General features: G+C 43.7%; 1 protein-coding gene across 5 annotated transcripts in view; it reads right to left on the bottom strand.

The window, feature by feature from the left end:
* MITF (melanocyte inducing transcription factor) overlaps positions 1 to 25,721 on the bottom strand; it is a 134,922-nt gene that overhangs the window by 70,371 nt on the left and 38,830 nt on the right. Inside the window, exon 1 of one of the 5 annotated variants that reach the window (XM_083425923.1) lies at positions 5,659 to 5,720. The exons of the other annotated variants lie outside the window; for them this stretch is intronic. The gene's annotated coding sequence lies outside the window, so the exon portion shown is untranslated. Of the gene's footprint in view, positions 1 to 5,658; positions 5,721 to 25,721 lie in introns of those variants that run through there. 5 annotated transcript variants of the gene reach the window in all.

The raw sequence follows: 25,721 nt of genomic DNA, 5'->3' as shown, positions 1-25,721 counted from the left end.
CTGCTGTCACTAAAGTTGCTACACTTAATAAGGAAAAACTTATAGGTCTTAGTTGTTCACAGGTAAGTCCTTGTCAATTTACATTTATACAAGATGTTTATACAGTCAAGTTCTGATAGGCCAGACAATGAACATTCTGTTAGCTCTCACTGGCACATAAATATAGGCCAATACACTGGCAGATACAGTTGTACCTTGGAAGTCGAACGGAATCCATTCCGGAAGTCTGTTCGACTTCCAAAATGTTCAGAAACCAAAGCACGGCTTCTAATTGGCTGCAGGAAGATCCTGCAGCCAATCGGAAGCCACATGGGCATTTGGGTGCTGAAGAACATTCAAAAAGCAGAACACTCACTTCTGGGTTTGCAGTGCTTGGGAGCCAAAAAGTCCGAGTACCAAGACGTTAAGGATCCAAGGTAAGAGTGAATAGAGAGGTAGAAGGCCTTTGCTCAGGGTCCTCTGACTCATTCCTCCCATGACTCATTCCTTGTTGCAGATGAGCTACATAGACTCATTTTATAATCTTGGCTATATGTAACTGCATCACTGTTTTTAATTTTACTTTTTAACACTAGATACACTCCCGGTATAGTTCTGTTATTGTTTGCATGGTTATGTGATTAGTTTGTACATACGTTCATGATAAATTGCTACAAAATTATAAATAAATAAATAAATTGACCCTCCCAATTGCCACGGAATAACAAAGCTAACCGTAAGGTAAATCAATTTGTTGGGCACCTGCTTTATTAATGCACACATACCCATCATTTTTTAATTATGGCATTTAGCAGTAACTAAAGCACTCTGGGCAGTATGTGAAAAGGATCTAGAGATCTTAGCAAACCACAGGATTAACCTGACTACACAGTGTGATGCAGCAGCAGCAAAAAAAAGCTAATGCTATTCTAGGTTGCATCAACAGCAATATACCATCCAGATCGCACCGCTCTATTCTGCTATTTGAGTACTGTGTCCAGCTCTGGGCACCACAATTTAAGGATATCAACAAGCTGGAATGTGTACAGAGGAGGGCGCCCAAGATGATAAAAGATCTGGAAACCAAGCCTTATGAGGAACGATTGAGGGAACTGGGTATGTTTAGCCTGGAAAAGAGGAGACTGAGAGGAGATATGATAGCCATCTTCAAGTATGTCAAGTGATGTCACATGGAAGAGGGACTCAAACCAATGGATACAAGCAGTGCTTTTTTTCTGGGGGGTTGCAGGGGTACGCATACCCCTAAACATTTTGTGAATCTTAGTTTGGCCTCACTGAGGGGCAGTATTTCAATATGAGTAGGAAAATGAGAGCGCCCCTAAACATATTTTTAGGGGGAAAGCACTGGATACAAGTTACAAGAAAGGAGATTCTGACTAAACACCAGGAAGAACTGTCTGATGGTAAGAGCTTTCTGACAGGGAAATGGACTCCCTCAGAAGGTAGCGGAGTCTCCTTTCATGGAGGTTTCTAAGCAGGCCATCTGTACTGGATGGTTAGTTGAGATTCCTGCATTGCAGAAGGTTGGACTAGATCCCTTCCAACTCTACAATTCTGTGATTCTATGAATCAATTTAAAACTCATTCAAAACCACAATTCCCAAAAATCATATATCAACTACAGCAGAATAATCCTATAAAACAATCAACCGTATCAAAACAGAGATTAACACACAAAGTCAGCAACAATGGTATATTTTAAAACATAACCTAACATCCCGTATTGATTCAGTATTTGATGAGTGTTTGGGTGGTTCTGTTAGTCTTCAGGGTGTCATGCTTGGACAAGTATTAACTGAAACTCAAACATCTGGAAGCATTAGATGTTACACCACTTGCAAAATAAATAGTTATTAATTTCTATTTAAATCAAGCTTGCTGAAGTTTTAGATTTCCTCGGAAGATAGCTTGTGCCAAAAGAAGTTGGTAGGGAGTGCAAACTAATAATCTTATGGAACAAGAGATGCTCTTGCAATTGTTTTTATTCATTACTTTACACCACCCATGCAATTTGCAACTCCCTTAGGGCAAGTAACATTCCACTTTCTCTGCTAGCTCTGTTCCTTTACCGCAAGTTACCTGCAGCAGACTATCCCCTGTTACTATAGTCACTGCAATGTCTCATTTACTAATCCTTTAAAGACCTGATGTGATGCACAGTTGTTAAAGGGCTCTCTACACTATTTTTTACTAATTGTTTTATCTACCAATCTTCCGGGGAGCAAGACTAGGGAATACAACAGAGGGGATTGGCAGCGGGAAGGAGAATGCCATGGTTCTGCATTGCAATTTATGAAACATAGCATCTACGGCAGGGGCGCCATCGCACCCTCAGGATTGTGGGTGCCCACAACTGCAACGCGGATGTGCGATGTCACACACACAGGCTTGCACGGTAATGTATAGGCATGTGCACATGATGTCACACATCCGCGTTGCGGCAGCAGTGACTCCTCTTCCTCCTATCCACAGCCAGCGAGGCCCCCTTTTCCGTGGAGAGGAGCTCTGCCTCTGCGCCACACCCCACAGAAACTGGCTGAACTGCTTCTCTCTCAGATGCTGCACCGCTGTCGTCTGCTAGCTTTTTTCATTGACTTTGTGGATGCCTGCAACCACAATTACCGTATTTTCTGCCCTATAGGACGCACTGTCCCATAAGGCGCACCTAGTTTTTGGGGGGGGAAATAAAGGGGAAAAAATATTTTTTCCCCAGGCGCAGGGCTGGGGCAGGGGAAGCCCGAGCTTCCCCCGACCCCAGCCCCCAAATGGGCAGCTCTCTGCAAGCCGTGGGAGCCCAGCGCTGGCTCCCGCTGCTTGCGGAGAGGTCCGCGAAGCCTGCATTCGCCCCAAAGGGCGCACACACATTTCCCCTTCATTTTTGGAGAGGAAAAAGTGCATCCTATAGGGCGAAAAATACGGTATATCATTGTGGGTGCCCAAGCACCCATGGCCCCCTGGAGTTGGCTCCTATGATCTACGGTAACAGATACAGTGAAGGGAGTCCAGTGGAAGCTGGGAAGGAAAGATGAGACAGCAGAAGAGATTGGCAGAGGACAAGGGGCCAATATCCCTCTCATACGAGTTCCAGGCACCAGTGCTGATTTTAAAGGAACAGTAATACCACAGTGCTGTGAAGCAATTGCTGTTAGTGCCACAGGTACTCTATCACAAGTGCAAATTTTATGGGTTTGTATTTATGCTCCATAATACAGCGCTTCTTGAAGCAACACAGGACTAATGTCACTTAATACCGCACTGTGTTTAATACTAACATATTCATAAATGGTTTGAGTTTGAGGTGAGCAGCGAGGTAGATGAGATAAACAAGTTTGCCAATGGCACCAAATTGTGGTTAAAACAAAATGGATTGTGAGGTGGTGCAAGCAAGTGTAAACTAATACACTTTGGGGCAAAAAAAAACCCACCCCACCTTAATTTCATAGATACACTTCCCAACTGATGGTGTTTGGGATTGTAGTGGATAAGTCAACGAAGATGCGTGTCAGCTGTGAAAATGGCAAATCTCATCTTAAGACTCATTAGGATCAAAATTAAAACTGCCAATATCATAATGCCATTACACAAATCTGTGGTGCAAAGTATTGTTAGAGGCAGTAAGCCTCTGAATATCATTTGCTGCAAACTTCCCAGGCCATATCAATACTTCTTCCCAGAGAACTCTGGAAATTGTGGCTGTGTAAGGGGAACAAGCATTTCCTAACTCCTCTCAGCACACTTAACAGACTATAGCAGGCTTCCTCAACCTCGGCCCTCCAGATGTTTTGAGACTTCAATTCCCATCATCCCTGATCACTGGTCCTGCTAGCTAGGGATCATGGGAGTTGTAGACCAAAAACATCTGGAGGGCCGAGGTTAAGGAAGCCTGGACTATAGCTTCCATAAATGTTCAAGGGAAGCAGACTCTTAAAGTGGCGTCATAGTGCTTTAAATGTATAGTGCGAATGTGGCCTTAGCATCAGCTGGTAAAAGAAAGAAAGAAAATAAAGCCCTGAATACACACATAATATTTAGCGAGTGGATTAACATGTCATTAGCACATCCCATAGCCGTGAATTAACATTCAGATGTTTAGGAATCTTTTTTTGAGATTCCTCAGTCCCTGTTCCACATCCTGTTCAAACATGTACTGTTGCCAAAGTTAACTTTGACCGAGTCAGCTTTATGAAAATTAAAACATGCTCCTTAGAGGGAAACAAGCAAATTAAAAAATTCTACAGCACAGACTCCTGTTTCTAGTAATGGCGGAGGTGAGTTTGTTCAGCCTGTGCCATGCCTGTGCATTTTAAGCTGTTTTGCAGAAATATGGGGAAATGAAAACATTTCTGCTACTATCCCACCGAAATCTACCTTTCTGTGATTTAAGTCCCTTAGATGTAGTCCTGTCCTTGGGCGCAACTGATATTTTATATTACTTTTCCTCCCTTATATGTAGCAGACCTCCTCTTACCATTTTCCATTCTGCAGGTGAAACATAGCCAGTTATACCATTCTATTTACTTACGTAATAATGTTTCTTCACCTCTTGCATTAGAAAAAAATCTCAAAGTAATCCACATGGGACGTTGCCAGTGGATCACTGTGGACAAACTCCCCCGACCCAGAAAAGGGCACGGTTGGTGCACCAGCCACAGGTGGTAACTGGCATTCTTGCAACCAAGGCCATTTAAGCCTCAGGTGGCATCTTATTTATCCCTTCAATTTGGGTTGATCCTAACGGCAAGATATTCTTTTTAACTGCTAAAGGGAATAAACCAAACCCACACATCAATATTTTTTCATACATACAAGGGCAAATGCATAGATACAAAATTTTGTTTCTAAACAGCATGTTTCATAGATTTGTAGAAATACTTTTTCCTGGGTGGTGGTGAAACTTTCTACGGGTGTCTTCAATAAAGCACAAACTACCTATTTGTCAGGGATGAGAATTATTATTATTTTCTTACAAAGCACTGTGGGCCCTGAGCTAACATTTCAGGGTAGGGGCAATGCAAAATACAGGTGGTGCCACATTTTCTCTCTCTCTCTCTCTCTCTCTCTCTCTCTCTCTCTCTCTCTCACACACACACACACACACACACACACACATGCAGAGGCACAGACACCCAACATCTACAGCACTAGAAGTCCCCCCCCCCCCATACCTTATTTCCAAAGGAAGGTGATCTCAGCCAATGGAAACCTCAGCATATGGGGAGAGAGGGATGAATCCTTCCCCATTCAGCTGCATCTCCACAAAGCCTGCCTCCCCAAGAGGTGATTTTTGGAAGGAAGTTGCAGTACATGAGGTGGGGAGAGTTAACCCTCCGCCCAGTCATGTGTTGTGATTCCTCCCCCCCTCCCCAAATTCTCCCTTCTCTAGCAATTAGGCTTGAAAAAAGGTCCATCATCTATTCTTCCAGATGATAGCTTCATAGAATCTGGTGGGTATTACTTACTTCCTAGACCTGTAAGTAGCACAGATTTGCCATCACAAACATTGCCATTAACCAGCTGCCAGATCTATTGGAAAAAAATCCTCCCATGCATAGGAAAGCACAAACACAAAATACAGCATGGTGGGATATAAAGGAAAGGCCTGCTTTAAGGATTGCTGCTCTAATTTCAAACTCGGTATACAACTCTTTCCTAACTTACCCTGAGAAGCCATTCTTTGGATCCAGCAAGCAAGCCTTCACTCTGACCCTCTGGTTCTGTTTCCAATGGCCCAATTCCAGCATCTGCACTGTAAAGTCTCACTAAGCACTAGCTTCCACTAACTGTCTGCTCTCGCTCCTACTGCCCACCCCTTAACCTCTGTTACTATAAGAGAGAACTTCTGCAAAACGAAAATAGATGACTAATGCATGCTGCTTTACAACCACAACAGAAAAACTCAGAAAACTCAGTGCTAGTAATTGTCCTTCATCCTTACAATTAGCAGACCCTCCAAGTGTCCCTGTTTTCCAGGGACGTCCCTGATTTAAAGAAGCCATTCCAGTTTCTGATTTGATCGCAGAATGTCCCACTTTTCCTTAAGATGTCCCTATTTTTGTTGGAGAAACACTGGAGGGTATGGAGTTATTCAACCCCTGAGCCGTCTGAAGCAATCCTGTATAGGGGAGGTTTAAAAAAAATTGTTTAATGTTTTATTATGTTTTTTATATATGTTGGAAACCGTCCAGAATACCTGGGGCAACCCAGTAAGATGTGTGGGGTATAAATAGTAAAATGATCATTATGGAATGGGATGTCCCTATTTTCGTGGGAGAGATGTTGGAGGGTATGCATTAGACCTCAAAATATTCTTTTCAAAAGCACAAAACCTTATCTGTTTGGTCCTTGGACAAAAAAAGACTCAGAAACCCATATTAACAAAACAGTAAACCACATCATATTTTTCAAAATGCCATTTCAGCTTTGGTGCATCTTTCTGTAATGCAAAATATCAGGTGTGCAAGAATGATTTCTAAAAAACCTAATTCAATATACTGTTTTTACCATTTTAAAAGCAGAGGTAATGCAGTGCAAATGTCTTCCTGTAAAAGGGCCTAACTACTTTCCTCCAATCCTACTTAATACAATTTCCCTCCCCCCCGCTGCCCCCCCCCCCAAATCAGCCCTCTATAAGACAGCAGTGCTTGCATATACCATACTGCTTGGTTTGCATCCTGGAAGTGTTTGAAAATAAGCAGATCATCATTGGACATTTATCCGCTCCAGCTGCAACAAAACATGTCTCTCCCATATAGACACAGCAGGTGCTACAACCTTTCAACAGTTTGACTTCACCCCCAATGGCGGACTCCTCCACTGTCTCCCGAGTCAGACGGATGCCAACACATCTAACCATACATAACTCATAAAAGTATCACTAATATCTGTAGACAAACACAGGCTTAATATTTCCTGTTTGATTCACAGCTTTAACTTTTGTGGATTTTTTGTGCTTGTTTCAGGTTGCAAACGCACCCACGTTTTTAGCAGAGTTTCGAAATAATTTCTGCTGCTTGCCATGCATCCACACTCAGTGACCACAAATTGCTCTTTAAAGTCCCCCAATGCTGGGAAAGCAAAAATAAGTCAGAATTTGGGGATTTGTCACAATAATGTTTTAAAGGAAACATGCCATCTGTATGCATAAACTGTTCCCACCCCTGATTTTGGCCACAACCTAATTGAAGAAGAGGGATTGTGCTTTTAACAAAAGTGGCTCTGCTTCCTGATGTGTTATAGGAAGAATGGAGGGGGAAATGCAGAAAAGGAACGGCTCTCTAAACATCTGTGTGTGTTCAAAGTGATGGATGAAATGAGAATGTAAGGATGAGAGACACTGGAAAACCATGAGCAAAGCTCTCTTCACACAAAAGCAGAGTGTGATTCATGCAGACAGACTTTTCAGTAAATGCACTCTGATTGTCCGGTTACGATAATTTGCAGCAATGTGGCTTATAAGTCTAAAGTTTAAATGCTTGCCCAGGATGCTACCTCAGCTCTGTTCTAGAGAGCTCGCCTCTTTGAGAGGAAACCTGTAATGAGGCCATACTGAAGTCCTGGTTTGCCATACCAAACAAAAAACAGGCATGGCTGCTTCAGATGAAGAAGTAGAATGGTTTTTTGGAAGATGAACATATCCAATTTAAAAAAAAAATTTTCTTTTGTTTTCCACCAACCTGACTATTGATTCCCCTAGTGCATGAGTAGCTTGCTGCTGTTGTACTCGAACTCCCATATGCCAAATGGGGAGGGGGCAGGCAGAATTGTAGTCCTATCAAATCTGGAGGACATCACTTTGGCTACCTTTGCCATAGGTGATTTTAAAGGTGATTTTGACTGTGTCAGACCAACACGGCTACCTACCTGAATTTAGAGGTCATGATCATTGTTACCATGCTTACGAGACACTGGGGTGGGGTGGGGTTATCTCCTAAACAGGAGGGGATCTGTGGAGGGTAGGAATTGAACCAATGGCTTCAAGTAACAAGAAAGGAGGTTCATCAGGTAAACCTTTCTGACAGTAAGAGCTGTTTGACATTGGAAGGGATTCCCTCGGAAAGTGGTGGACTTTCCTTCATTGGAAGTTCTTCAGCAGAGGTTGGGTGGCCATCTGTCATGGATGCCTTAGCTGAGATTCCTGCCTTGCAGGGGGTTGGAATGGATGCCCTATCAACCATGCAATTCCATGATTCTACAAAAATGCGTTTCCCTCCACCCCAAGCACTCTCAAAAAGTTGGACATGCCTGGTATATACTATTGCCCTTGGTGATCAGCCAACAGGTAGATCGTGATCTACTGGTAAAGGTAAAGGGACCCCTGACCGTTAAGTCCAGTCGTGGATGACTCTGGGGTTACGGCGCTCATCTCGCTTTACTGGCCGAGGTAGCTGGCGTTTGTCCGCAGACAGCTTCCGGGTCATGTGGCCAGCATGACTAAGCCGCTTCTGGCGAACCAGAGCAGCACACAGAAACACCGTTTACCTTCCCCGTTGGAGTGGTACCTATTTATCTACTTGCACTTTGATGTGCTTTCGAACTGCTGGGTTGGCAGGAGCAGGGACTGAACAACGGGAGCTCCTGCTAAATCTCAGGTCCCTCAGCGATCTCCTCCCCCCCCCCCAAAAAAAAACAACAAAAAAAGCTCAACAATTTTGGTCTCCTAAAAGAAGCTCAACAACTTTGGTCCATCCAACGACAATGGGTAGTTCACTGCCAGTTTTTTTTTTATAGTGTGAGTAGATCGCAGTCTATTGCGAGTTGGACGTCCCTGGTATATACTCTTATTAAGATCCTTAATTCTTGTGAAACAAAAGACTTGGCTTCATTTAGTTTCAGGTATTCATGATTAATTTCCCATTAAACTACACATTAGATGCAAAGATGTACAATGGCAGCTCAACAGCCCTTTTTACTATCAGGGAAACGGCTTTAGAATGGGATGGTTGGAAGAAGAGAAATAGCTGGAGAAATGGACTAACATGTTCTCAAGTTCCCAACCACTTCCTTACACAGAGGCTTTTCCAACAGTAAAGTGCCCATTAAGCAACTATTAGGTGTATTTACATATAACATGTAGCACAATCCAATCCATTAAAAACCTGTCCTTTTTGCATACGGCATTTAATTATAAAAAAGAAAGCATGCATTGTAACTAGGTAATAGCTTCTAAAGTAGGCACGGATGAACCAGCCTGTCTCCAATCTACGTATGTATCACTTTCACATGTCTTCACCGTTAAGTCCATCCCAACCCTTTTTCTACATATGTGTGTGCATTAAATCTGCACAAAGATATCATTATGAATTTAAAGATGCATGTCAATCTCAACACATGTGTTTCTAAATGCACTTTGAGCCATGTCAGAGCATTCACACCACAAAGCTCTGGTCTGCATTAGTCTGGAAGGTGCAGATCACATTCTTCATGCATATTCTAAGCTTATGCAGAAATGAATGTTCTACCTCCTTGTTATATAAAAAATGATTAATCTAGGCTCAAACCGGGGCTTAAATGTGTCCCAAAGTTCATTTGATGATCAGATCCTGAGTTTATTTTGGGAAACTGGTAATAGTGTGAGATCCTCGACCAAATGCATTGTGCACACCCAACGCCCACATTAAGATTAAGGGCCAGGGCTTCCAGAACATTGCTCCAATAAATGCTACTACCATGTTTTATTTTTTATAATTTTTAGGGAAAGAATAAAGAAAACAAAAACTCTAAGTATATCATTCATACGGGTTTCATACTTCCAAGCCAGGGAGAGAACTTACTAGCCTCCAATATAGGTAAACATCCCCAAATAGGAAAAGCTAGAAGAGTATGGTGCTTTCAGACTTAAAACAACAAAACACCAGGGATGATGACATGATTTCAATAGGTTAACATGGTAGTGTATCCTGTGCTATGGAGGGTTGGGCAAGCGGCAGCTTTAAGTTACAGCGCTTTAAGTGAAAATTCAAAACTACAGTATAGCATTTTGTTCTAAATATGGCAATGAAAAGCGGGGCTTCCCCCAAATCATCCTAGCTTGGTGAGGATGCTCCAACTTCCGTTAGCAATCTTTTGCCTCGCTTATAGTTTCCGGGGCCCTGTCCCCTCCCCCCTCGAAAACAGGGAATGACCATTAAATCTATTTAGGTCCCCGTAGCACAGCTTTAAGATTCCTATGAAGGTTACACAGACCTAATATGAAACATTGGTGGCCATGAGCACAAAACTGATTCTGCAGTCTCAGCCCACGTAAGACAGGTTTACAGTGTACAAAAATTAAGTTTCCAGCTGCAAACAACAAGAACAATAGCAGGAGCTAGAAAAATAAGATGCAGCAGTATACCGAGTCAAACCACTGATCCATCTAGCTCAGTGCTGTCTACACTGGCTGGCAGGAGCTCTTCACTGGGATGATGGGAGTTGTAGTCCCAAAACATCTGGAGGGCCGAGTTTGCCTGTGCCTGGTCTAGATCAGCCTGTTTCAGAACGTCTGTGCTCGTTGGACTAGCTGATCCACTTCCAAACCCCTGGTGTTCTTCTATCCATCAATTTCACAGAACTGCCTCTTCCCGCCAACACATACCTTCCAAATTATGAGAATCCTTAAATCCCACATACTTCACAAAGCGTGCAAAAGCAAATAAGTTATGCTACATGAACAAAAGCACATAAAATGTCCCAAACAGTTACCATTTTTGTTTTGTGCATGGCATGTTTGGTTCACAGGATTTTGGATTTTATTTTTTTTAACAGATTTGGCTGTTCCAACACAGAACATGATATTTTGAATCAACTGTTGATGCTAGCCAAAGGAAGCATCCGCTAGCTAAGAATGAATAAAATAGTATTGTATGTGGAAAATGACCAGAACATAAGCCATTTTATAGGCTCTAAGGAAAAAAACAAAACCCTGATGTGCTCAACATTCTTAAGCGCACGCATTTCCAGCAAAATATAAATATAAATGTTTGGTGTTGTGTCATTTTAAAAGGAGAGTTTAAAAGCAATTGCACTATATGTATGCCTAACACTGATTCATTATCTGCCCATTTTGTTACTCATACTATCTGTACAGGACCACTGTGGAAAGCGTTTGCGTCTAAAAACAGAACAAGTCAACAGCAAGGATGCGGTCAGATTACAGGCAACTCAAAATAAAGGGAGGAAAAGGAATATTTTGCTCATGGCTCACATCAGAAATCTGTCATGGGCTGGAGAGACAATATGTACGAACTTGCATTTTTGATGTAGTTTACCATTTTATTTTATTTTTGGTAACCCAAACTTAAGGTTTGGTTTATAAATATTTCCCCCCATAAATACAGCGGATATCTGACAATAATTGGTGAACATGCTGCCATCATAAGTGGTGGCCTATGGAGGCACACTTGATTGTCTCACGAGACAGATTGATGCCAACAACCAGTAGGTGATAGAAAGAAGAAACCTCCCATTTTTGCAGTCCCGTCAGGCATCAGAAACAGGAGGCTTGCTGAGCCCCTCACAAACTGTAATATTGCATATAAATATGTGTTTATTAGGAGCAATTGACACTAAAAGGCTGAAGAATTTTTATGGGGATTTTTTTAAAAGGTAAACTGATATGGAAATGTGGAGAACTGAATTTAAGATTGGAAAAATGAGAGATTGAGAGAAACTGAAATGGACAGATTTGCCCATCTCTGTGCACAGAGGAAATAAGGCACAGGGATGTAAAAGGCAGAAGTGATTCAGCAATAAAGTGGGGGAACTCCATTCATGAGAAACCATGAAATAGAAGAGAAAGCCAATACTAAGAAGTGGACTTGAAAGGGCAATAACAGTGCAATGCAGCTGGCCATGAAGGTCATGAAGTCCAAAACATAAATGTGTTTCAAATTAGGTGAGTCTACAGGCTTTAAATGGTCATTCACTTTCTCAACTCCTTCGTACAACAGAGAGTTATTCACTAAAATTATGAGGCGTACAGAACATTTCCGCCACATTACCACTGTTTGTACCAAGACATATTTAGGCAACCACTTAAGGAGAGGGAGACAGAGAGCTGGAAAATGCATTACAGTGGTACCTTGGTTCTCAAACTTAACCCGTTCCAGAAGTCCGTTCCAAAACCAAAGCGTTCCAAAACCAAAGTGCACTTTCCCACAGAAAGTAATGCAAAATGGATTAATCCATTCCAGACTTTTAAAAACAACCCCTAAAACAGCAATTTAACATGAATTTTACTATCTACCATTGATCCATAAAATGAAAGCAATAAACAATGTACTGAAATCACACAATCAATCAATCAGTAGCTGAACTGGGTTCCACAAAGTCACAAAAACAAAACAAAAAAGCCGCAAAAACAAAAGCAGAAAATAAATAGCAAAAACAGACAGACCTCAGCGTAACACTCAAAACGGAAGTGTGGCACTCAAAACAGAGCATGTTTGGCTTCTGAAAAAGGTTCACAAACCGGAACACTTACTTCTGGGTTTGCAGTGTTTGGGTTCCAAGTTGTTTGAGTACCAAGGCGTTTGAGAACCAAGGTACCACTGTACGAATTACTCAGCATAGCATAAAGCTTGCACCCAATCAGATGAGATCCAAAGGCATTACGCATCAGGAACCAAGCTCAAAATCTGTTTTTCCAGATTATTTGCCAACATGGTAAAGGTACAGAAAACACACATGCCCCGTTCAACCTACAGACTGCTACATACTATGCATGCATTTGAGGATGCATTTGTCGGCATGTGGCCACCAATGGGCCCCTTTCTGGAGCCAACCTGGCCTCCAACCTAATGCTAGTCCTGCTACCTCATTACTCCCATCAGTGGCCCCTTCAGGCAACAGCACCAGTTGTTTGATTCTGTCACCACTCACTCAACCCAGCCCCCTCCTCACCCCAGACATGTTTACCTGGCCAAAAGAACATAAAAGCAATACACGAGCGTGCTGGATCAAGGTCGATGGTCCAGCATCCTTGTTCTTACAGTGGCCGAACACGTGGCTATGGCAAGCATCCAATAGCGCTCTGCCCATCCCAGCAAATGGCATTCAGAACCACAATGGAGGTAGAATGTGGCCACCGGGTTTAGAAGCCACAGAATCCCTCCCTGAATTTGTCTATTCCTCTTTGAAAGCCATCCAAGTTGGCGGCCATTGTTGTCTCTCGTAGGAATACGCACTGTATGCACTGTACGTTTCTCCCGCCTGTCCTGAATCTCCCATTCTACTGATATGAGACAGGGGACAGGAGGGACTTTTTCTTATTCACACCATGCATAATTTTATACAGTGGTACCTTGGGTTACAGACGCTTCAGGTTACAGACTCTGCCGATGCAAAAATAGTACCTCAGGTTAAGAACTGTGCTTCAGGATGAGAACGGAAATTGCATGGCGGCAGCGGGAGGCCCCATTAGCAAAAGTGGTACCTCAGGTTAAGAACAGTTTAAGGTTAAGAACCGACCTCCAGAAGGAATTAAGTTCTTAACCCGAGGTACTACTGTATATACCTTTCTCGCATTGCTTCATACTTGCCTCTTTTCCAAGCTGAAAAGTCCCAAATGTGGTAACCTTTCCTCAAAGGGGAGTTGGCTCCATCCCTTTGGCCGATTTGATTGCCCTTTTCCAACTCCGCAATATCCTTTTCAAAGGTGTGGCAACCAGAACTGTACACAGTATTCTAAGTGTTCTCTGTAGCCAGCGGCATTTATCACGCATGCTGAGGTCATAGGTGGCTCCATTCCCTGAAGGGCTACCGCCATGTTAGTTTTTCTAAGATGAAGTGCCTGACACACTGCATGCTGGGAAATCTACCATGGCAGGTGTCTGCCTCAAACAGGGCCAAGCTCATAATAACAAGCACTGCCCCCCATAGAACCACATCAGTGGGGAGAAGGCGTCTGGTGGTGGAGGCAGCAATAGAAGCGCAATGGCATGCTGCAACTCTGATGGGTGCAGGGATCCCAATGGCAGTGGGGCAGCACCCCTAGAGCAGGCCCTTCCAAGCCTCTGGGGCCTCAGAGAAATCCCAGTCATTCCGGTGCAAAGCACCAGTCCTGTATGGTCTTACTCTTTCCTTAGGATTTATAAGTCAATGCATTGGAGGACAGGGAAGGGGAACAAATTGGATCTCTTAGGCAGCAGCAGATAATAATAATAATAATAATAAATAATAATAATAATAATAATAATAATAATAATAATAATAATAATTTATTTGTACCCCGCCCATCTGGCTGGGTTTCCCCAGCTACTCTGGGCAGCTTCCAACAAAGATGAAAAATACACTAAAATGTCACATATTAAAAACTTCCCTGAACAGGGCTGCCTTCAGATGTCTTCTGAATGTCAGGTAGTTGTTTATCGCTTTGAAATCTGATGGGAGGGCGTTCCACAGGGTGGGCGCCACTACCGAGAAGGCCCTCTGCCTGGTTCCTTGTAACTTGGCCTCTCGCAGTGAGGGAACCGCCAAAAGGCCCTCGGAGCTGGACCTCAGTGTCCGGGCAGAACGATGGGGGTGGAGACGCTCCTTCAGATATACTGGACCGAGGCCGTTTAGGGCTTTAAAGGTCAGCACCAACACTTTGAATTGTGCTCGGAAACGTCCAGAAGGATGTTATGCTAATGATTCATTTCACGTTTTTATTTAATTTATTTTATCACAATGCATTGTTCATTTTAACGTGATCTTACTATTTTTTTCATTTGCTCTTTGTTTTTAAAGCTTCTGTGGGAGTCCTTAGAGGAATGAAGAGTGAGGCACCCCATAAACATGAACTACAAAGGAAGAAAGGAAGTCTCAGGTCAGTAGCTTCCACGATAATCTCACTGTTGAGAAATTCCTTCCTGCGACAGACCTCCTTGTCAGGGGAAGGGAAAAAAATTGAATGCACCAAGGTGGAATGGTGGAAGGTACTTAACCCACTTCAGTTTCTCTTTCAGAATGAAGTATGAATACATCAACGTATTTGCAAAACTTGTGGAAATACCCCACTTCCCCTCTGGAGCACAAACTGTTTCTTCATCTGACCCAGACTTTAAATAACCGCAACTTCTGTGCTTTCACAAAATAACACTTCAGAAAAAGGCTTCTGTCTGAAGCCTTACAGGTGTGTAAATATACATGCACAGAACTCCCCCGACGGACGATACAAAAACCCATTGACCGGGATTTGTGTACTCCTCAGTGGGAGCCTTACACACATGCAAGCGTAGGGCCGACTCCACAGTAACGCCGATCATGAAATTGTCTGAGGATATGGCTGAAATGTGCACCAAAATCTAGGTGAGAGGCTTGTGGAAGCCCCTTTACGTGTTTATATCAACCTCTTCATTATGACTTATGTTGTTCTCCCCAAAGGCTCAAGGCCTAGGACAATAGTTGCCATGGCAGCCTTGTGTGATTTGCCAGTTGGTCAGGGGTACCACAGGGAGGTCCTCCTTCTCTCAACATCTGTGTGAAGCTCAACAACTGTGGTGATTTTCTAAGCGTAACAACTTTGGGGGTGTCAGGAATTTTACTTTTTGAAATATGGCAAGCCTAGCAGTATCAGAAAAGTCCAGAGAAGAATGCTTGTTATGCTTTAGGATTACAGCTACCTGAGCTTAGGCATTGTATGTAATAATACACAGCGGTACCTTGGTTTACAACCATAATCCATTCCGGAGGTCCGGTTGTAAACCAAAACAGGTTGTAACCCAAGGCGCGCTTTCGCCAATGGGGCCTTTCCCCACCCCAAAATTGGTTGTAATCCCCCCAAAATGGGTTGTAATCCCAAAAAAAGGGACACACACTTCCGGGTTTGACGTGGTTGTAATCCAAAGCGGTTGCAAACCAAGGTACCACTGTATTTCCATAGGTTCCAGGTGGAGTTCTGGCAATCACCAGTATAAATTTAAAAATCCACAATTTATTGAGGGGTGAAAACCCTTGAAGATGGGGGAACGCATGCCCTTCAGCACCTGCCATTTACAAACGAAGAGAAGTGTGTTGGGATGGGGGGTTATGGGGCAGCAACAGAGGAAGCTGTGGAGAATTTCACCAACATCTCTAGTAAATGCCTAGAGTCAGGGCCACCACGCAACATTTTGGCACCTGATGCAAACCACAAAATGGTGCCCCCATCCCCTTTCAGAGACAGAGGTGTGATTGAAGATCTACATCTGGAATAAGAGGGGAATAAAAATCTACTTTGGGATCTGCTGCCCCTGTGGATCCTGCCGCCCTGAGGTGGTTGCCTCTCCTTGCCTCATGGGTGGGCCAGTCCTGCCTAGAGTTCAAAAGATACCTGGAACATCTTCAAGGCAGACATACATACGAAAGCAAAAAAAAAAAAGGCATCCGACAGAGGCTTTAAAAATACATATAGGGCACTTTGATGTAGGCATCGGCAGTTTCAGAAAACACAATTTCTAAAGAGTTCCATGAAAAATCTAGCACACAAGTGCAATTCATAACAGCACACAAGTCCCTGCCCGCTTGGGTCCATGGTCTTTTCCATTCACAAAGAGGCACCACAGTATTTTGAAGCGCAAATAATCAAATTTTGATTCGACATTTCAAAACATTAGGAAAATAGGCCTAGCAAATGGTTTAGGAAACTGCCTCCCAAAATTAGTTTCACCCTTTTTGGAACGGGTGGGGAAATGAAAGGGAGGGCCAGCCCTGAAGTCACAAGAAAAGAAAGAGGTCCATTCATGCTACAAACCACATAAAACCGACAGCACTTGTTATCAAAGACGCCAGAATTTAAAAGCCATTTGTTTATTATTTAGGAGACTGCAACTTATAGGTGCTTTAAGGTCTGCACTCCCTATTATTGTTGGGTTTTTGTTTAGTTTTTTTTTTTTTTTTTTACACAAATCAAGCTGCCAGGAAACTTCTTAGACTTTGCATACCCAAGCCTTTCTCCTATGAATTACATGAGCCAGTATACCTAAAGGAGCGTCTCCACCTCCATCATTCTACCCGGACACTGAGGTCTAGCACCAAGGGTCTTCTAGCGGTTCCCTCACTGCGAGAAGCCAAGTTACAGGGAACCAGGCAGAGGACCTTCTCGGTAGTGGCACCTGTCCTGTGGAGCGCCCTCCCATCAGATGTCAAAGAGAGGAACAACTACCAGACTTTTAGAAGTCATCTGAAGGCAGCCCTGTTTAGGGAAGCTTTTAATGTTTAACAGACTACTGCCTTTTAATACTTTGTTGGAAGCCACCCAGAGTGGCTGGGGAAACCCAGCCGGATGGGCAGAGTATAAATAAATTATTATTATTATTATTATTATTATTATTATTATCCGCTTGGGTGGATTTTCAATTACTGAGTTTGATTCAGGGTAGTGTGAGAAAAATTCCACTCTTGCAATGGGGCTTTTCTAACACCCTGCGTTGTAACCACTTGCATCTCCTGAAAATCTGCCCTTGATGGGTACAGGGCCCCTCCAGAGTACTATGGAATTAATTAATTACGTTTATATACCACCTTTATCTTCCAAGGAGCTCAGTGTGGTGTACATGGTTCTCTCTCCCCCCCCCCCCATTTATCCTCACTACAACCCTGTGAGGTAGGTTAGACTAACAGATGGTGTCGGTTATGACCTGTGAGCTTCATGACTAAGTAAGGGGGTTCGAACCCTGGTCTTCCAGGTCATAGTCCAACACTCTAACCATTATGCAACACTGCTAGGAGATGCAGCACAAAAGGTGAATTTTCAGAATTTGCACACAAGGCACTTCTGGCTTACTATTCATTTGCTTTTGAATTTCTATACTACCCTTTACCTGAGGATCATACTGAGCGGTTTACAATATAAAAACACAAAAATACATAACATAGCAGCAAACAGAAGCAATGACCAAACCCTGCTACACACGCACAGTTTAAAAGGCCATAGATTTATTACTATTTATTAAATCTCAGACCCTCAACATTTAATATGTATTTTACAAGATGTTTTTATGTACATGTTGAATGCTGCAATCCATTAGAATTTGGGGGAGTGCGTACATAGGGCTGTATCCAACAATGGACCCACAGAGTTTCACTTACGCAATAGACTTCCCCTTCCTCTTCCCTCTCCCTGCAGCCCCCCCCCCCCCCGCAACTCCCAGAAGCATATTTTGAGGTTGCACAGGGGGCTACAGGGGAAAGGAAAGGAGGGGGAAGTTCTGTTGCACAAGCCGAAGTATGTTGCACAAGCAGAACGGCAGCATTAGGCGCAACTCATAGACACAAAAGTCCAAAATATGCACACAAGCAATCCCAGCTTCACAATCAGACATTCACATAAATAAATTCCCAAGATCCAGGAAATCTATGTAATACGGAATGATGGGATAGGCGAGAAGGAAATCATCGAAAGGCTACCATATCAAGCTTGTCCAGGTTCCAAAACATCACATGCTCCATTGAAATGTAAGGAGGCTTTCACAAACATCCAGCATCATCTTAAATATTAGGTGAAGGAAGCCAGAACCCCATTCCCAATTATGCTTCAGTTGCTGGTGATCATGAGCTGAGAGAGTGCTCTCGCACCCAGGCCCTGCTTCCCACAGGCAAGTGGTTTGCCACCAAGAGATCAGGACACTGGACTAGAGGGGCCTTTGGTCTGATCTAGCAGGGCTCTCTGTATGTTTTCACAGAGGAAATTGAAGCATAGACATACCAGGAACAAAAATTGCAACCAGTCCTCAGGCAGGTTCTTCCTCCTCTTCATCAATACCTTGTTCACAGCAAATATGTCTTCTTCCTGGGCTCCCCCTGTCCCTTTTATTTCAAGCTGTAACTCTTGACTCTTGAACCTCAGCTGCTGACGTTCCCTGCCACCCTCTTCTTAATTATCTCTTGTCTCGTTTGAGTCTCCCAAAGACAAGTGGTAGAGTATAAAACAGACATAAGACGCACAACAAGCAGCTTTTAAAACAACTTTTCAAAAGATAAATTTAACAAAAACAGATAAGAAATTGCCTTATCAGGCGACATGATGGCTCCATACATATAATCGCCCTCATCTTTTTTTTTTTTCTGAGGAGGACAAATCACGCAAGTTGAGACATCCCACATACAAGCATCTGTAAATGGTAGTAATGGAGAGGTACATAACTGGGCAAGTGTTTGAACTAGTAGCAGTCGGCAACTATATGTGCAGACAGTTCCGACTTCTCTGAGAAGCCGCTGGCTGTTTTGTCACTTGTTAAGGCTAGGCTGATAGCCCTTCTCCCAGCTTCAAAACACCACCAGACCTTTGGTTAGGTGCGCAGTCTGTTCCAGCGGCAAGCACTGTTGGGCATCTGCTGAGATGCTAGCCAATTGCCGGGCGTTATAATGTTAGAAAACTGCAACCTGTGCTGCTGATAGTAGTACGGCCCATGCAACACGTTGGCGACTAATATACAGACAATAATTACCAAAATGATTATACATTCTTTATCAATCTTCTGGAAAAAATACAAAACCTTATGCAAAGCCACAGAGACTTGTGAACTACCCAACCTAAGATGAACTTATAATGTCTGATTTCAATGGAGTGCTTAACTCAGTCTTTTGTTTTCTTTATCTTTTTAGGTATGTTCATGAAGATACCAACAAAAGGTAAGTTCGGTGTTGTTCACAATACCGAGAGACGCTAGTGAAGTTGTAGATGGATGTTAATGAAGTTGTGGACAGGGTGTCGGCGTTTTGCGCCTGTTTCGCCCTGGCAGTCCAAGTAATCAAGAGGCCACTGTTCTCCTCCGATGGGGCCCTTTTACTAGTTGTGATGGCCTGGGATTCGGATTCAGAGGCTGAACCTGAGGAATCCTAGCCTGCACAGAAGTCCCCGCCTCCAGGGCCGGCTGAGCCAGGGCTGGGGCCTGAGCCTGAAGGGTCCTCACCTGTGCTGGATCCTCAGGTGCAGGCACCAGCTGAGTCTGCTCTGGCCCCTGAGGTGATGGAGGACCCATTGCCTGCAGGTGCTCCACTCTCAGCCCCGTCAGGGGAAGAGGAGGTTGCCTCTGGGTCCGCTAACCCTCCAGCCTCTCCTGAGCTGCAGAGGCTCAGGGCAGAGAGGCAGAGGGAACTAAGTTCCCACAAGACGAAAAGAATCCGTTCCGCGAGTCTCTGCGTCTAGCGGTTTTTTCGTCTTGCGAAGCAACCCCATTAGCGGATTAGCGGATTAGCGCTATTAGCGGTTTAGCGGCTATTAAAGGCTTAAGGGATTAGCGGATTAGCTGCTAAAAGGCTATTAGCAGCTTAGTGCCTTAGAAAAAGGGGGTGGGGAGCGGAAAAAAATCACAAGAATCGCAAGACATTTTCGTCTTGCGAATCAAGCCCATAGGAAACTCGTTTTCCGAAGCACCTACAAAACGGAAAACCCTTTCGTCTAGCGGGTTTTCCGTCTTGCGAGGCATTCGTCTTGCGGGGCACCACTGTATATTGATATTCAATTTCATAGAGAATACTATTTCTTGGCTTAAGCTTAAGAGACTGATTTGCTTAGCCTTTGCATAAGGTTTTGTATTTTTCTCAGAAGATTGATAAAGAATGTATAATCATTTTGGGAGTTATAATGTGGCTTTAATTGCTTAAAATGGTGAAGCCGTCTGGCTCACGGCTCCACAGCAAATTGTCAAAGACATATTTGGTAGTGGGGAACCTCTTTGATTTAGACAGTCCCTGCCCCTGTGGATCCACTTTGACAGGTGGGTGGGACAGCCCACCTATCAATCACCTGATGTCAGATGATTGGCAGCTAGAGGAAGGAAACCAAAGTGTCAAAGGTGCTTGCTCAGAAAAGAAAAGTTGCTTGCTCAGCACTTCCCAAGGGCATCACAGCCATCTGGTTCTTGGCTGCTTAGAATAAGTGCCCAGCATGGGGCTGGCAAAGCTACTTTCTTCAGGGATTGGCTGGAAAATCTGCCACACAGTGAATCCAGCAAGCTTGAACCAAGCTGATGGGTGCTGACTTCAACTCTGCTTTTCTGCAGGGATTGCTTTGTGATAAGAGTTTCCCTGCCTTTCATTGTTCCCCCCCCCCTTTTTTTTTACAGTTGCATCCAGCCACATTTTTGTCACCCTGTATACAATTGATCTCGCATGGAAGCCTGCTTATAACAAGCAGACACTGGTACAATTAAAACATGACTCTGCAGCTGACCTACAATTATCGTGTGTGTGTGGCTGCCTCCTATTTATTGTCTCAATTTGTAAATATCTATCCAATTTGGACATTCCACACTTGGAAGTTATAGGAAATGAGTAGGGCAACAAATATGTAATAGCCTTGAAATAGCTGTGTGGCATGGTTTAAATGCCACATCATTCTGAAGCCATGTTTGGGGCATAGTTTCTGGCATTTTTCTCACTCAAACCATCACTGGTTTATATATATTTATATATATGCAGTATGTGTTTTGTAGCAAAGCCCCTTAATATAGCTGTGTGGAAGGTCAACATTAGTTTATTACTTTCTGAACCGCGACAGCTTTCCTGAAAGTAGCCTTACCCATGCTGTTCAGTGATTTGTGCATAGTGATGAGTCAAAAATTATTTCAACATTGTTTTTAGGATGCACCCACCTACAACTTTGTCACCTTATGTAGCTTTTTATATACAATACTTTTTATTAATTGTCAATTACAATCCAATAATAGCCTCATTATAACAATACCAAATTATAATACAATTACTAATACCAATCATTCAAATGCCAAATTATATAATTTAGGTGGCCCCCCACATGCTAGATTTGATGGTTTTCTTTAATTCTGCGTTCCAAAATCTTATTAATTTCAATTACATTCCGGTCAAAATAATAATCCCTTATACAACAACTGCAATATTAATAACTTCCATTTGTGTTGACACATTAGATGATTTATAGAACTGCAAGTGAGGCACTCAAACTATATCCATGTTCTTCCTGTGTGTGGCAATTATTCTGTCTGTGATGTTTCCTCCTGTCCTTGTAAAATGTTATGTCTGTCTTTTCCCAGTTGTTGTTGTTCTCCATCATGCCTTGGGCGGAGACCTTATGTAGAATTGATCCCACATGGCTGCCTCGTTGCAACTCATGGACTCATTCATTTTCTAAAGCACGTTCTGGATGTTCGCCAGTCTGCTACAAGAGCGAGGGAACAGGTATGGCATCCATCACATGCCTTGCACTCTAGGCACTTGTGTGGCTTGGGCCCAGTGGGAGAGGACCCCCAAAAACTGGAGCCAGAATTAGGGGGTGGATTTGTCTCAGACTCATGGCCTGCCCCACAGCAGCTAGATCTGGAAACCTGCCCAGCAGTGGCTCATGAGAAATGAAGAGAGAGCCAACAGTAGCATCCTCCCAGAAATGACACTACACTCATCAAAACAATGATGGGACAAGAAGAGAGAGTGATGTTGGAGAAGCTCTCAACGGTGTGCATGAATCCATGGGGCTCTCCCAACCTTGCCACCACCTTCCTCTACTCCATTCCCAATAAGCAACGGCATTGCCACCAAAAAGATGCCCCTCCCTCTGCCCCTGCCCTATGAGCCACTGCTGGGTCCCAATTTAATTATCACCCTAATTTGGGCAGAGAAGAGGTACATGTGATCTTCCAAGCAAATTCCAGAAGAAGCAAACCATCACTCTCTTATATAGTTTCATTCCCAATTGGGGGTGGGGGAATAAGTCCACATTTCTCTTTGTGGAAGGGAAGGGAATCACCCTCTCCAATGAAAGATCTCACAGTTCTGAGTAGTCTGAAAAGTCGGCTTAATTCCACAGAGTTTTGTAGCACCCAGCCAATCCATGCAGCCATACTCTTCAGCTACACTAGTCAATAATAAATCGATGATTCATGTTTTCCACGTGCTGTGGTCTTTATTAGGTAGCATTTCCATTACTGTCTCTTAAAAGGTCTGTCTGGGAGCCTGACACACATTTCCCCTTAATTATACATGCAACTATATTTGTCTCTGCAGCCCAGATACAGACTCTTAATTGAGTAAGAGTATAGAGCACCCTTGATGATGCAGAGTTTCTAACAAGGGGACTTCCCAATAGATAGGCCCATCCTTCACTGAGAAACAAAATTATCCACCCATTTTAAAAGAGAAACAAGGTTCCATGGTGTCTCCTTGAGTTCTTAAATAGTGCAATTATTAATGGAAACCTTTGCCAAAGGAAATTATATGTCCTGGCACAGCACTTTTGCATTTAAAACATAAAATTTAAGTAGTACAACATGTCCCAGGAACACGTACTCCTAAACTGTATAATTTTGATACCATGGCTATTGCAAGTCTATTTCTTCAAAACTTTATTAAGTAACACTACCATGGAACTGCTAGATGTACATATGGATAAGAGCAACAACAACTAAAACAAACCAAATGTGTCACTTTACAGAATCCTGTGATCAACCACCAGCTGATCACTAAGTCCTTACTTACTTCATTACTCCTCCTCACAGCAATCCTAGGAGGTAGGTAACGTCCTCAGGTTTTTTTCATAAAGGGAACAGAGGCACAAACCAAACACGTTCTCCACTGCACCCGAGGGCAGTACACTAGCTTAGGGCAGTGGTTTTCAACCAGTGTGCCATGGCACCCTAGGGTGCCATGAATGATGGTCGGGGTGCCGCAGGCAACACTTGTCTCTGTCCCTCTTTCCTTCCCTCCTTCCTCTGATGCCCTCTCGTTTCTCTGCCTCCCAAAGGCTTGCTTGGCTGTTTGTTCCAACAGCCCTGGCTACAAGCTCCCCAGGCGAATGGTGCCTCTGGGGGTGGCTAGTGGGTGCTGGCTGCCAGGAGCTGAGGTGGTCTCAGAGTAAGCAAACAAGTGGGTGAGGGAGCCCAGCCAGCCAGTCCGCCAGCCCTTGCTGTTGGGAATGGATGGTCAAGTCCCAGGCCTCTGTGGGGCAGTGTGAGGAAGCACCTCTCTTTGGGGCGGGGGGGGGGGCAGCTCAGAGACTGGGGCGGCAGCAGCGACTACCCAGAGGACTCCCAAGGAGAAGGGAGAGGGGAGGAGGCTGAGGGAACACTCCACAAGGGAGGGTGTTTGGAAAAGGATGAGAGGCTGCCAGCTCTGCAGGCAAGGGGTGACATAACTAGGCTCCTGAGCCCCACAAGGCTGCCACAGAAAGAATGTAGTCGGTCAAGGGAGCCGTGGACTCAACAAGGTTGAAAACCTCTGGCTTAGGGGCTTGTGGCAAGGTCATGTGCCACGGCAGCTCTTTGTTCAATACAAAACAACCCACTGCCTGTAGCGTGGTACCTCGGGTTACAGACACTTCAGGTTACAGACGTTTCAGGTTACAGACTCCGCTAACCCAGAAATAGTACCTCGGGTTAAGAACTTTGCTTCAGGATGAGAACAGAAATCGCGCGGCGGCGGTGCAAGGCCCCATTAGCTAAAGTGGTACCTCAGGTTAAGAACAGTTTCAGGTTAAGAACGGACCTCCAGAACAAATTAAGTTCTTAACCCGAGGTACACTGTATCTGTCCACAGCCATTGACTGAATCCAAGAACGTAGGCAGTGATTTGCTGGATCAGGCCATTGGCCTATCTAGTTCAGCATTCCGTTTTCACAGTGGCCAGCCAGATACCGATGGGAAACCCACAAAAGCAGGGCCTGGGTGCAACAGCATTCTCCCCACTTGCGTTCTCCAACAACTGCTATTCAAAGGCATGTTGCCTCTGACAGTAGAGGTAGAACATAGTCATCTGGGCTATCAGCCGTTAATAACCTTATCCTCCTTGAATTTTTCTAATATTCTTGCTCCAACTCCTTGATCATTTCGGTTGCTCTCTGAACTTTTTCAAGCTCTACAATATCCTTTTCGAGGTAAGGCAACCAGAACGGTACGCAGTACTCCAAACATAGGCAAACCCGGCCCTCCAGATGTTTTGGGACTACAATTCCCATCATCCCTGGCAACTGGTCCTGTTAGCTAGGGATCATGGGAGTTGTAGTCCCAAAACATCTGGAGGGACAAGTTTGCCTGTGCCTGCAGTACTCCAAGCCATAGTTTTGTATAACAGTACTATGATAAATGGGTGGTTTTATTTTCCATCCCCCTTCCCAATGAATTCTAGTGTCAACTTTGCCTTTTCAGCAAGGGTTTTAAATTACCAATTGTTCAGCAACAGCAAATAAATTTTTGTGTCCCGTACCCCCCGCTATTAAAAATGTTGGTTGACTGTGGCAGAATGAACAGCTCCACACCCTGGCATGCCTGAATTTGCTCCCCGCCCCCTTCATAATTTGAATTCTTCCATACCAGATCCATGAAATCAAAATTATAAGTCAAAGGTCTAAATGTTTCTGGCATGCTAAAAGAAATGGGGGTTGGAATGGGGAAGGTGCCTTCAAGAGGAATGCGTGACTCACACCAAACAAACTACTCCAAAGGGCTGGTTTTCTCGAATTGAGAAATTTGTACCCAGTTTCTAATGCAATACTCACATCTGAAATCTGGGCCTGTAGCACGTACACAAGACTATCATTGGAATGCCTACTTATTACTGATATTCAATCTCAGAGAGGAATCGATCTGGGTGGCCCATTGGCTCCCTTGTTATGCAAAAGTCCTTTATACAAATCCTATTCCATCCAGATTATGGGACAATTAATTATGAGCCTCTGAAGGCTAAAAATGATTTTTTTCAAAGTATTAATATTAATGTTTGACAATGATGCTGCCTACGTTTTGTTTTTTTCTGTCACATTGAAAAAGCAACCAGAAACAGGCAAGACCAAATTAGATTCAAGTCCTCAAATTTGG

The sequence above is a fragment of the Podarcis tiliguerta genome (genome assembly GCF_965153285.1).
Source record: "Podarcis tiliguerta genome assembly, chromosome: 2".
In the NCBI taxonomy this organism is placed as follows: Eukaryota; Metazoa; Chordata; class Lepidosauria; order Squamata; family Lacertidae; genus Podarcis; species Podarcis tiliguerta.
Note: the sequence above shows the minus strand (reverse complement) of the source record. Positions and strands in the feature narration are given on the sequence as shown.